Consider the following 14,281-nt stretch of genomic DNA (forward strand, 5'->3'; position numbering starts at 1 on the left):
AAAAATGTTTATATGGTATACCGGCAAAATAATATTTAAGTTAAGCCGAAAACTAATCATTGAATCATTTGGTTACCGTACTCCTCCAAACAACCTCGCTGCCTCTCGTCCACTGAAGCCCCACAACACGGCCAAAGCTTTTCACCGGCCCGGATCGGCGTCGTTGCGGGTTGCCCTGCTGACTCGTGTACCGGTACTTGGCTGCCGGCTGCTACTTCGAAGAGGAAGAGATATTCGCTACTTTTTCTTCTTCTTCAGGGTAGACATGTGTCCTTCACACTTGAAGATAACCATGTAGCCAGGAGGGGGCGGTAAGTGCACGCAGAAGATGGCAGTTATGAAGTGCGGGGGGGGGGGGGGGGGGGGGGTGCAGGCCAATATGGGAGACCCTCCAATAAGGGAGACAACAATCTCCCATATTGGAGACTTGCTTTGCAAAAGAACAAAAGAAACAACACCAACAAAAGCATGATTTTTTCCACCCAAACTTTTGTCCAACTGAGGTCAGAAGCCCATTTGTTTTGTGTGTGGATGACAACAAAAATCCTTATAAAAACAAAAGTAGACGGTGAATTTTTAAAGTAGACGGTGAAAAGGGCCTCATGGGAGACAGTCTCCAATATTGGCTGTGCGCCTCTACTGGCAGGGAGGGCATGGAGGGGGAGTGATTAAAAATTATCTCATCCAATTCAAATCAAAAGGCATCTTTTGCGTCTAGTACCGTTATCAACTCAAATATTGACTCGCTGTGATTTTTTTAAAAATCGTTTTCGAAAGAAATAATAAACAGAAAAAAAATGGGAAAAGATTGGAGAATTTGAAATAATTCCTCTTCCTGCGCACAGAAGCTTAAAACGTTTTATAAGGCCTATAAGATCTAGACTCTAGTCTAGAGAACAGAAATTATATGGTAGGGGGTCCTAAAGCTACGCACCACTCCAATGCGCATGCAATTGCAAAATGCGCACTGACTGTGTCGAGCTGTGATAGACCAAAAGCTTCGGTCTCTGTTATGTTGGTTGTTCCGCTGAACTCGTTGGCTCCAGCTCCACTCACCAAAATACAGAGACCGAAGTTCTACTCTAGCTTGATCTGTACAGGTTACTCCATGGCCATATGTTTATGCAAAAAAGTTCGGATAAAACAGAAGTGAAGTTCCGCGACAGCCGAAGTAAGTCACTGTTTTTTTTTTCCCTTTTAAGTTTCCCGTTTTGGTGCATTACAGGCCAAAACGAAATAATCTTCATTTTGGTACAGTTTTGTTTAAATATATTTTTATGAAATGAAGACAAAAATCGATGAGCCCCGTTGGGGGGATTTTGCATTGTTGAGATGTGATATGAAATGATTTCCGATAATTTTTCTATGATCTCTGCTTATTCTACTCACCAACTGTCTGACTTCTAATCCAAAAAGGCAAACTTGAGTTGATTCACGGAGTCCATGATGTAAGCTTCGAAGATAATAATGGAAGCTAGCGATTGCAGTGGTATCTGAGCGATTTAGTCTGTTGAGGGCGTACAACAAATCGCGACTAGAGCTCTTGTTGATGACCAAACCATGGAAAATATTAATCACTTTGAAAATGAAGTCCAAAGTTATTGCACAATTCCAACACAACAGAAAACTTGTCACATTTTTTTCATAGAAGAAAATGGATTTGAAGCTCCTCTATGGCACACGAAAACCATGAATAAAATAATCCGCAGGTATGTCCATAGATGAAAAGTTGAACTCAGAAATGCAGAATATATAAAAATCCAAGTATGGGTATATGTAAAATCCAAGAATGGTTTAATTGTAAAACCACAAGGTTTAGCGACTTTCTTCAGTAAATGCGTGACCACAAAGTTTCCACAGAAAAGCTCCGAGATCACACCTTAAACTGAAATTTATAGCATGAAGAGAGAAGAACGTTTAGGTTATTCTTTTGACCAAAAAAGAAGGAAAAACACACAAGCTATAGGCCTACCTCTCTTCCCTTTTCTCCTTTCTCTTTTTTTTTCCTCTTTTTTTTATTTTTCTTTTTGGCAGCATGGGGGGGACCGTGCACCTGCTTAAAGGACAAGTCCACCCCAACAAAAAGTTGATTTGAATAAAAAGAGAAAAATCCAACGAGCATAACACTGAAAATTTCATCAAAATCGGCTGTAAAATAAGAAAGTTATGACATTTTAAAGTTTCGCTTCATTTCACAAAACCGTTATATGCACATCTCGGTCGGTATGCAAATGAGGGAACTGATGACATCACTAACTCACTATTTCTTTTGTATTTTATTATATGAAATATGAAATATTTTGATTTTCTCGTCATTGTCATGTGAAATAAAGTTTCATTCCTCACTGAACACGTGGAATTCCATTATTTTAACATCTTGTGCTTCAGGCAAGGAGGCCCTAATCATCAAATTCGTAAAAATTGAAATATTGTACAAAAGAATTAGTGAGTGAGTAACATCGACTCTCTCATTTGGATGTAACTGGCTTGTTCATATAACTATTTTGTTGAAAATAAGCGAAACTTTGAAATGTCATAACTTTCTTATTTTACAACCGATTTTGATGAAATTTTCAGCATTGTGCTTGTCTGATTTTTCTCTATTGATTCAAATCAACATTTTTCTGAGGTGGACTTGACCTTTAAAGATTAATACAGGCGATTTGTTTGTCTGGTGCTTACTGCGGCATCCCTAACATAGTACACTGTTTGTGTCGAGGTCTCCGGGGCAATTCTAGTGCTTGTGTATACATATGGCAGCCATCTGTTTTGAGGATTCTCTTTGCCATTCTTTTTTCCTCGTACACAGACGGCTCGCTATCGTGCAGCCGCCATTAGGGGGTTAACGATGCAAAATACCCCTGACGGGGCTCATCGATTTTTGTCCTAATTTAAAAAAATATATAAGAACTGGACCAAAATAAAGATTATTCAGTTCTGAAATGCACCGAGACGGAAAAAATCAACTTAAAAGGAAAAAAACTGACTTACTTCGGCTGTCACGCAATTGTAATACATAAACATATGGCCAATTAGTCCCTGTCCCTGTATTGTTGTAACTACCCCTTTGATATCAACAACCTAATTTTTGTCTCGCCCACCAGAGGTGAAGGCGAGACTTAGGGTTCAAAATGTTGTCCGTCCGTCACAAATCTAAGGACACATAACTCCACAACTGTAAGTCGCTTTTCAACCAAACTTGGATGGTAGATGGACTTTGGGGACCTGCATCTTATGCTGCAGTTGGAGGTCACATGGTAAGGTCAAAGGTCATTTTCAGGTCAACGTTAAAGTTTACATGCAAGACTCTCATATGACATAACTCTGCAACCATAAGTCATTTTTCAACCAAAACTTGGATGGTAGATGGACTTGGGGGACCTGCATGTTATGTTGCAGTCAGAGGTCACATGGTAAGGTCAAATTCAGGTCAACGTTAAAGTTTACATGCAAGACTCTCTTATGACACCTAACTCCACAACTGTAAGTCACTTTTCAACCAAACTTGGTTGGTAGATAGACTTGGGGGACGTGCATCTTATGCTGCAGTTGAGATCACATGGTAAGGTCAAAGGTCATTTTCAGGTCAACGTTAAAGTTAAGAATGCAAAACTCTCTTATGATACCTAACTCTGCAACCGTAAGTCACTTTTCAACCAAACTTGGATGGTAGATGGACTTAGGGGACGATGTTTTGCTGCAGTCGGAGGTCACATGGTAAGGTCAAAGGTCATTTTCAGGTCAACATTAAAGTTTACATGCAAGACTCTCTTATGACACCCAACTCCGCAACCATAAATCACTTTTCAACAAAACTTGGATGGCAGATGTACTTAGGCGACCTGCCTGATATGCTGCAGTCGGATGTCACATGGTTAGGTCAAAGGTCATCTTCAGGTCAACATTAAAGTTTACGTGCAAGGTTTTTATGACAAGTGTTATTCTATCCCAGTCATTTCACAATGAAATTTCGATACAATTCTGTTGCGTGCCCTCGCAAATCACGATATTTCTGGTTATTTTCATAAGTGGGCGAGACACTAAATAGCTTTTGCCTTGTCTAAGCATCATATGATCTGCAAAAATATTTATCAGTTTTACCTAGTTTTGTCTCATTTGTGCAGAAAATTGAGCAGATCAGATTCCCATGTTTCGATTGGCTTCTCCGATTCAATTTGCGTATATATCGGCAAACAACGATTTTACATTTGCTCATTTGCACCCTTCTTTTGAAACCGACCACCCATGATACACTAAGTTTACGTCCGATTCTTGTCGTGGTGGCAAAATATTTTGACTCTTCCAAATCAGTTCTATGATGTCAACATGCTAAATGATTGTCTCACTTCTTCCACTGCGAGCTCCGGCACATGATTCGACGATTGATGACAGATATTTGTTCCAAGGCCATTTCCTATCAGATTTCTTGGTACATGTATGAACAACTGTTTTTCGGCGGGGTTTGGGTCTAGTCAAAACAATTTTGATAAATTCTAAACTTTTACCTTTCTCCCATTTTCTCTCGTAAAATTGATTCTTACTGTTCCTATGGACACTGCGCCTGCTACTCTTCCACGCATATCGTTTTATAATACACAATAATTTTAATGCTCGCAAGGTGTGTAGTTTCAAAAGAGGTGGTTGTGGTGGTCTCACTATACAGAGCAAGTCAGAACTTCGGACTCTGTAATTGGTGAGTGGAGCCAACAGAGTTCAACGGAACAACCAATATAACAATATATCCATTGGCGAGTGGTTAGGGTCTGATTTGAGTGAGATGTGTGGGGTGGTAGATCTACTACCCAATGAAAGTAAAGGTAAAACCAACGTCCGCGACATAATAATGAAGATATCGTTGTATGATGGGGTGACCATAATTTTAAAAATTATCTTGAAGTTGATTTTCAATCAAAAATTTCTCACAGTTCACACAAAATTAATAAAAATCATGAATACCAGACGGAGGGCAAGATCCCAAAGTCAAATTTGCTTGACAAAATTATAAAGTAGGTCAAGAGTTTCGCTGGTATCGTGATCTCAAAATTCCATGGCTATCGACCAGTGCGCACTCGGCTTAAAAAGTGTCATAAAAAAGTGTGACCTTAATTTGCACACCCTTAACCTGTCTCAAAAGCTCAAAATTAACTGTCTTAGCGCTTGACCCCTAAACCTAAACGTACGTGACAACCAGATGCTGTTGCTCTCATCTTGTCTGTAAAATCCTAATTTTTCGGGGATGTTTCGTCCTGTTCGCCACCTGTTCGTGAGCTGGAACTGCTGGAAATACGTCATATTTTCTGAGGTCAATCTCAATACCAGCATCATTTCAAGTATGATGTTGTGGCCGGTGTTGGTGTTGTCACAACACCAATACCAGATTTTGACAGTACTTGAAATCACCCAATGTCCGTTTTGACGCGTTCTACTGCACAGCTGACCACCTCTACACAGTCACTGTACCAAGTCAAACTCCTCTTCTCATCAATCTTATACTAAGGGTGGCTCGGCTGTGGATTTCACTTTCCACCAACACATTCCCTTTAGCTCCCAACATGGACAGATTTAAGAACAGTGTTAATTCATATTAGCTTGATGCAAACTTTGTGCTTTTAAATTAATTATGGATTATTACATGGGAGTCATGGGCACTTCATCATTTTATGATGGCAACTCGGGCCCAACGAACAGTCTTTAAAAAAGTGAAAGTCCAGCTGAAAATGTGTGAGATTACAGGCATTATAGGCCTAATGTATGATGGGTATGGGGATTGTAGGTCCTGACAATTATTGAGGCCTTCTCTTTTGTCTTTGAATTATTAACAAGAACTATGAATAGAAACATTGTAGTTGTCATAATAATAACAATAAAGCAATATTGACTGGCCTCGGGCGATATGACATATATCGCCCAAACTAGATTGATGTCAATTTAGTGAGGGCGATATACGTCCTTTCGCCCCCAGGCCAGTCAATATTGCTATTATTAACCAAATCAGACATCTCGAGCAAAAATCGTTAAAAGTTAGATATTTTTTAAGTTAAAGAATGAGAATCTAGTTTGTCATGTTGAGCAGACTGGGCCTCTGAACTTCACCATTGTGACGTAAATTGAAATGGTGCATCCCTGCCTAGGGACGCAGTATCCAGCGTTGTCTCAACTTGATTACCATTATGAAGTATAGCACTGCATGGTTCAAGGATGCGTACAAAAACGCGTAGAATACCCGGATGTTAGCTCTGCTTTATTGCCCGCTACATTTCCACGCATTTTCTCATTGACTTTCCTGAGCGGGCAATAAATTGGTCTCGTGGATAAAGAATTGGAACTTTATTGACCGGCCATTTGATCCCAGTCTTAAGCAGGCAACAATGTATCAAAGTTGCCCTGCTCAGATGTCTGATACGGTTAACATTATTTGTTTAGTGCTGTTCACAAAACATGTCTATAAGTGCTCAGGAAAAAATTGAAAGAGAGAAGGAATTTCAGCAAAAAAAATGTAAAGTAATGGTATACTAGTAGTTCACAGTAGACTGTAGACAGTTGAGGGGCTTCAAATGCAAAGGGAAAGGCTATTCAACAAAAAATAAGTAGGTTTTTAACATGGATTTGAATTTCTATGTTGAATCTGCTTGTTTATACATGTCATCAGTATTTAGTCTAGATTGCCTAACAATTTGTGCTAAAATTGTAGAAGGTTTCCATGCAAAAATTTTCAAATGGCTGTCTGAAATTGATTGCCCAGATACACGACTTGTGCGGACACAACAACTACTGCATAGCGTTAGAACTGGGGATAGACTTGTACTTAAATCTCACTATTCAATGTTATTCTGGTTAAATAGATTATGTACAGTACATCTAGTCATTGATTTTCATGGGGTAATTTGAAAAATGTATATGTTTTTTACCTTTTTTTTATTATATTTTTTATTGAACAGATCAGAATTCGTTTTTTATTATGAGTGTAAGTCTATCAAATGATTTTAATAGGAACATCCTGCTTTTCATGTCATTACTGTGGCTATTAGCAGTCTACAATCTACTTCAATTTTGATAAATTCTAAACTTTTACCTTTCTCCCCATTTTCTCTCGTAAAATTGATTCTTACTGTTCCTATGGACACTACGCCTGCTACTCTTCCACGCATATCGTTTTATAATACACAATAATTTTAATGCTCGCAAGGTGTGTAGTTTCAAAAGAGGTGGTTGTGGTGGTCTCACTATACAGAGCAAGTCAGAACTTCGGACTCTGTAATTGGTGAGTGGAGCCAACAGAGTTCAACGGAACAACCAATATAACAATATATCCATTGGCGAGTGGTTAGGGTCTGATTTGAGTGAGATGTGTGGGGTGGTAGATCTACTACCCAATGAAAGTAAAGGTAAAACCAACGTCCGCGACATAATAATGAAGATATCGTTGTATGATGGGGTGACCATAATTTTAAAAATTATCTTGAAGTTGATTTTCAATCAAAAATTTCTCACAGTTCACACAAAATTAATAAAAATCATGAATACCAGACGGAGGGCAAGATCCCAAAGTCAAATTTGCTTGACAAAATTATAAAGTAGGTCAAGAGTTTCGCTGGTATCGTGATCTCAAAATTCCATGGCTATCGACCAGTGCGCACTCGGCTTAAAAAGTGTCATAAAAAAGTGTGACCTTAATTTGCACACCCTTAACCTGTCTCAAAAGCTCAAAATTAACTGTCTTAGCGCTTGACCCCTAAACCTAAACGTACGTGACAACCAGATGCTGTTGCTCTCATCTTGTCTGTAAAATCCTAATTTTTCGGGGATGTTTCGTCCTGTTGTCACAACACCAATACCAGATTTTGACAGTACTTGAAATCACCCAATGTCCGTTTTGACGCGTTCTACTGCACAGCTGACCACCTCTACACAGTCACTGTACCAAGTCAAACTCCTCTTCTCATCAATCTTATACTAAGGGTGGCTCGGCTGTGGATTTCACTTTCCACCAACACATTCCCTTTAGCTCCCAACATGGACAGATTTAAGAACAGTGTTAATTCATATTAGCTTGATGCAAACTTTGTGCTTTTAAATTAATTATGGATTATTACATGGGAGTCATGGGCACTTCATCATTTTATGATGGCAACTCGGGCCCAACGAACAGTCTTTAAAAAAGTGAAAGTCCAGCTGAAAATGTGTGAGATTACAGGCATTATAGGCCTAATGTATGATGGGTATGGGGATTGTGGGTCCTGACAATTATTGAGGCCTTCTCTTTTGTCTTTGAATTATTAACAAGAACTATGAATAGAAACATTGTAGTTGTCATAATAATAATAATAACAATAAAGCAATATTGACTGGCCTCGGGGCGATATGACATATATCGCCCAAACTAGATTGATGTCAATTTAGTGAGGGCGATATACGTCCTTTCGCCCCCAGGCCAGTCAATATTGCTATTATTAACCAAATCAGACATCTCGAGCAAAAATCGTTAAAAGTTAGATATTTTTTAAGTTAAAGAATGAGAATCTAGTTTGTCATGTTGAGCAGACTGGGCCTCTGAACTTCACCATTGTGACGTAAATTGAAATGGTGCATCCCTGGCCTAGGGACGCAGTATCCAGCGTTGTCTCAACTTGATTACCATTATGACGTATAGCACTGCATGGTTCAAGGATGCGTACAAAAACGCGTAGAATACCCGGATGTTAGCTCTGCTTTATTGCCCGCTACATTTCCACGCATTTTCTCATTGACTTTCCTGAGCGGGCAATAAATTGGGTTCGTGGATAAAGAATTGGAACTTTATTGACCGGCCATTTGATCCCAGTCTTAAGCAGGCAACAATGTATCAAAGTTGCCCTGCTCAGATGTCTGATACGGTTAACATTATTTGTTTAGTGCTGTTCACAAAACATGTCTATAAGTGCTCAGGAAAAAATTGAAAGAGAGAAGGAATTTCAGCAAAAAAATGTAAAGTAATGGTATACTAGTAGTTCACAGTAGACTGTAGACAGTTGAGGGGCTTCAAATGCAAAGGGAAAGGCTATTCAACAAAAAATAAGTAGGTTTTTAACATGGATTTGAATTTCTATGTTGAATCTGCTTGTTTATACATGTCATCAGTATTTAGTCTAGATTGCCTAACAATTTGTGCTAAAATTGTAGAAGGTTTCCATGCAAAAATTTTCAAATGGCTGTCTGAAATTGATTGCCCAGATACACGACTTGTGCGGACACAACAACTACTGCATAGCGTTAGAACTGGGGATAGACTTGTACTTAAATCTCACTATTCAATGTTATTCTGGTTAAATAGATTATGTACAGTACATCTAGTCATTGATTTTCATGGGTAATTTGAAAAATGTATATATTTTTTACCTTTTTTTTATTATATTTTTTATTGAACAGATCAGAATTCGTTTTTTATTATGAGTGTAAGTCTATCAAATGATTTTAATAGGAACATCCTGCTTTTCATGTCATTACTGTGGCTATTAGCAGTCTACAATCTACTTCAATTTTGATAAATTCTAAACTTTTACCTTTCTCCCATTTTCTCTCGTAAAATTGATTCTTACTGTTCCTATGGACACTGCGCCTGCTACTCTTCCACGCATATCGTTTTATAATACACAATAATTTTAATGCTCGCAAGGTGTGTAGTTTCAAAAGAGGTGGTTGTGGTGGTCTCACTATACAGAGCAAGTCAGAACTTCGGACTCTGTAATTGGTGAGTGGAGCCAACAGAGTTCAACGGAACAACCAATATAACAATATATCCATTGGCGAGTGGTTAGGGTCTGATTTGAGTGAGATGTGTGGGGTGGTAGATCTACTACCCAATGAAAGTAAAGGTAAAACCAACGTCCGCGACATAATAATGAAGATATCGTTGTATGATGGGGTGACCATAATTTTAAAAATTATCTTGAAGTTGATTTTCAATCAAAAATTTCTCACAGTTCACACAAAATTAATAAAAATCATGAATACCAGACGGAGGGCAAGATCCCAAAGTCAAATTTGCTTGACAAAATTATAAAGTAGGTCAAGAGTTTCGCTGGTATCGTGATCTCAAAATTCCATGGCTATCGACCAGTGCGCACTCGGCTTAAAAAGTGTCATAAAAAAGTGTGACCTTAATTTGCACACCCTTAACCTGTCTCAAAAGCTCAAAATTAACTGTCTTAGCGCTTGACCCCTAAACCTAAACGTACGTGACAACCAGATGCTGTTGCTCTCATCTTGTCTGTAAAATCCTAATTTTTCGGGGATGTTTCGTCCTGTTCGCCACCTGTTCGTGAGCTGGAACTGCTGGAAATACGTCATATTTTCTGAGGTCAATCTCAATACCAGCATCATTTCAAGTATGATGTTGTGGCCGGTGTTGGTGTTGTCACAACACCAATACCAGATTTTGACAGTACTTGAAATCACCCAATGTCCGTTTTGACGCGTTCTACTGCACAGCTGACCACCTCTACACAGTCACTGTACCAAGTCAAACTCCTCTTCTCATCAATCTTATACTAAGGGTGGCTCGGCTGTGGATTTCACTTTCCACCAACACATTCCCTTTAGCTCCCAACATGGACAGATTTAAGAACAGTGTTAATTCATATTAGCTTGATGCAAACTTTGTGCTTTTAAATTAATTATGGATTATTACATGGGAGTCATGGGCACTTCATCATTTTATGATGGCAACTCGGGCCCAACGAACAGTCTTTAAAAAAGTGAAAGTCCAGCTGAAAATGTGTGAGATTACAGGCATTATAGGCCTAATGTATGATGGGTATGGGATTGTGGGTCCTGACAATTATTGAGGCCTTCTCTTTTGTCTTTGAATTATTAACAAGAACTATGTATAGAAACATTGTAGTTGTCATAATAATAACAATAAAGCAATATTGACTGGCCTCGGGGCGATATGACATATATCGCCCAAACTAGATTGATGTCAATTTAGTGAGGGCGATATACGTCCTTTCGCCCCCAGGCCAGTCAATATTGCTATTATTAACCAAATCAGACATCTCGAGCAAAAATCGTTAAAAGTTAGATATTTTTTAAGTTAAAGAATGAGAATCTAGTTTGTCATGTTGAGCAGACTGGGCCTCTGAACTTCACCATTGTGACGTAAATTGAAATGGTGCATCCCTGGCCTAGGGACGCAGTATCCAGCGTTGTCTCAACTTGATTACCATTATGACGTATAGCACTGCATGGTTCAAGGATGCGTACAAAAACGCGTAGAATACCCGGATGTTAGCTCTGCTTTATTGCCCGCTACATTTCCACGCATTTTCTCATTGACTTTCCTGAGCGGGCAATAAATTGGTCTCGTGGATAAAGAATTGGAACTTTATTGACCGGCCATTTGATCCCAGTCTTAAGCAGGCAACAATGTATCAAAGTTGCCCTGCTCAGATGTCTGATACGGTTAACATTATTTGTTTAGTGCTGTTCACAAAACATGTCTATAAGTGCTCAGGAAAAAATTGAAAGAGAGAAGGAATTTCAGCAAAAAAATGTAAAGTAATGGTATACTAGTAGTTCACAGTAGACTGTAGACAGTTGAGGGGCTTCAAATGCAAAGGGAAAGGCTATTCAACAAAAAATAAGTAGGTTTTTAACATGGATTTGAATTTCTATGTTGAATCTGCTTGTTTATACATGTCATCAGTATTTAGTCTAGATTGCCTAACAATTTGTGCTAAAATTGTAGAAGGTTTCCATGCAAAAATTTTCAAATGGCTGTCTGAAATTGATTGCCCAGATACACGACTTGTGCGGACACAACAACTACTGCATAGCGTTAGAACTGGGGATAGACTTGTACTTAAATCTCACTATTCAATGTTATTCTGGTTAAATAGATTATGTACAGTACATCTAGTCATTGATTTTCATGGGGTAATTTGAAAAATGTATATGTTTTTTACCTTTTTTTTATTATATTTTTTATTGAACAGATCAGAATTCGTTTTTTATTATGAGTGTAAGTCTATCAAATGATTTTAATAGGAACATCCTGCTTTTCATGTCATTACTGTGGCTATTAGCAGTCTACAATCTACTTCAATTTTGATAAATTCTAAACTTTTACCTTTCTCCCATTTTCTCTCGTAAAATTGATTCTTACTGTTCCTATGGACACTGCGCCTGCTACTCTTCCACGCATATCGTTTTATAATACACAATAATTTTAATGCTCGCAAGGTGTGTAGTTTCAAAAGAGGTGGTTGTGGTGGTCTCACTATACAGAGCAAGTCAGAACTTCGGACTCTGTAATTGGTGAGTGGAGCCAACAGAGTTCAACGGAACAACCAATATAACAATATATCCATTGGCGAGTGGTTAGGGTCTGATTTGAGTGAGATGTGTGGGGTGGTAGATCTACTACCCAATGAAAGTAAAGGTAAAACCAACGTCCGCGACATAATAATGAAGATATCGTTGTATGATGGGGTGACCATAATTTTAAAAATTATCTTGAAGTTGATTTTCAATCAAAAATTTCTCACAGTTCACACAAAATTAATAAAAATCATGAATACCAGACGGAGGGCAAGATCCCAAAGTCAAATTTGCTTGACAAAATTATAAAGTAGGTCAAGAGTTTCGCTGGTATCGTGATCTCAAAATTCCATGGCTATCGACCAGTGCGCACTCGGCTTAAAAAGTGTCATAAAAAAGTGTGACCTTAATTTGCACACCCTTAACCTGTCTCAAAAGCTCAAAATTAACTGTCTTAGCGCTTGACCCCTAAACCTAAACGTACGTGACAACCAGATGCTGTTGCTCTCATCTTGTCTGTAAAATCCTAATTTTTCGGGGATGTTTCGTCCTGTTCGCCACCTGTTCGTGAGCTGGAACTGCTGGAAATACGTCATATTTTCTGAGGTCAATCTCAATACCAGCATCATTTCAAGTATGATGTTGTGGCCGGTGTTGGTGTTGTCACAGCACCAATACCAGATTTTGACAGTACTTGAAATCACCCAATGTCCGTTTTGACGCGTTCTACTGCACAGCTGACCACCCCTACACAGTCACTGTACCAAGTCAAACTCCTCTTCTCATCAATCTTATACTAAGGGTGGCTCGGCTGTGGATTTCACTTTCCACCAACACATTCCCTTTAGCTCCCAACATGGACAGATTTAAGAACAGTGTTAATTCATATTAGCTTGATGCAAACTTTGTGCTTTTAAATTAATTATGGATTATTACATGGGAGTCATGGGCACTTCATCATTTTATGATGGCAACTCGGGCCCAACGAACAGTCTTTAAAAAAGTGAAAGTCCAGCTGAAAATGTGTGAGATTACAGGCATTATAGGCCTAATGTATGATGGGTATGGGGATTGTGGGTCCTGACAATTATTGAGGCCTTCTCTTTTGTCTTTGAATTATTAACAAGAACTATGAATAGAAACATTGTAGTTGTCATAATAATAATAATAATAATAACAATAAAGCAATATTGACTGGCCTCGGGGCGATATGACATATATCGCCCAAACTAGATTGATGTCAATTTAGTGAGGGCGATATACGTCCTTTCGCCCCCAGGCCAGTCAATATTGCTATTATTAACCAAATCAGACATCTCGAGCAAAAATCGTTAAAAGTTAGATATTTTTTAAGTTAAAGAATGAGAATCTAGTTTGTCATGTTGAGCAGACTGGGCCTCTGAACTTCACCATTGTGACGTAAATTGAAATGGTGCATCCCTGGCCTAGGGACGCAGTATCCAGCGTTGTCTCAACTTGATTACCATTATGACGTATAGCACTGCATGGTTCAAGGATGCGTACAAAAACGCGTAGAATACCCGGATGTTAGCTCTGCTTTATTGCCCGCTACATTTCCACGCATTTTCTCATTGACTTTCCTGAGCGGGCAATAAATTGGTCTCGTGGATAAAGAATTGGAACTTTATTGACCGGCCATTTGATCCCAGTCTTAAGCAGGCAACAATGTATCAAAGTTGCCCTGCTCAGATGTCTGATACGGTTAACATTATTTGTTTAGTGCTGTTCACAAAACATGTCTATAAGTGCTCAGGAAAAAATTGAAAGAGAGAAGGAATTTCAGCAAAAAAATGTAAAGTAATGGTATACTAGTAGTTCACAGTAGACTGTAGACAGTTGAGGGGCTTCAAATGCAAAGGGAAAGGCTATTCAACAAAAAATAAGTAGGTTTTTAACATGGATTTGAATTTCTATGTTGAATCTGCTTGTTTATACATGTCATCAGTATTTAGTCTAGATTGCC

At 38.6% G+C, this 14,281-nt stretch overlaps 1 protein-coding gene across 2 annotated transcripts in view; it reads left to right on the forward strand.

Moving 5' to 3' along the window:
- Positions 1 to 14,281, forward strand: part of LOC121410231 (glutamyl aminopeptidase-like) — a 69,892-nt gene continuing 55,611 nt past the window's right edge. For both annotated transcript variants that reach the window (XM_041602170.1, XM_041602171.1), the window contains exon 1: positions 1 to 311. The gene's annotated coding sequence lies outside the window, so the exon portion shown is untranslated. The remainder of the gene's footprint in view (positions 312 to 14,281) is intronic.

Source organism: Lytechinus variegatus, chromosome 3 (assembly GCF_018143015.1).
Source record: "Lytechinus variegatus isolate NC3 chromosome 3, Lvar_3.0, whole genome shotgun sequence".
In the NCBI taxonomy this organism is placed as follows: Eukaryota; Metazoa; Echinodermata; class Echinoidea; order Temnopleuroida; family Toxopneustidae; genus Lytechinus; species Lytechinus variegatus.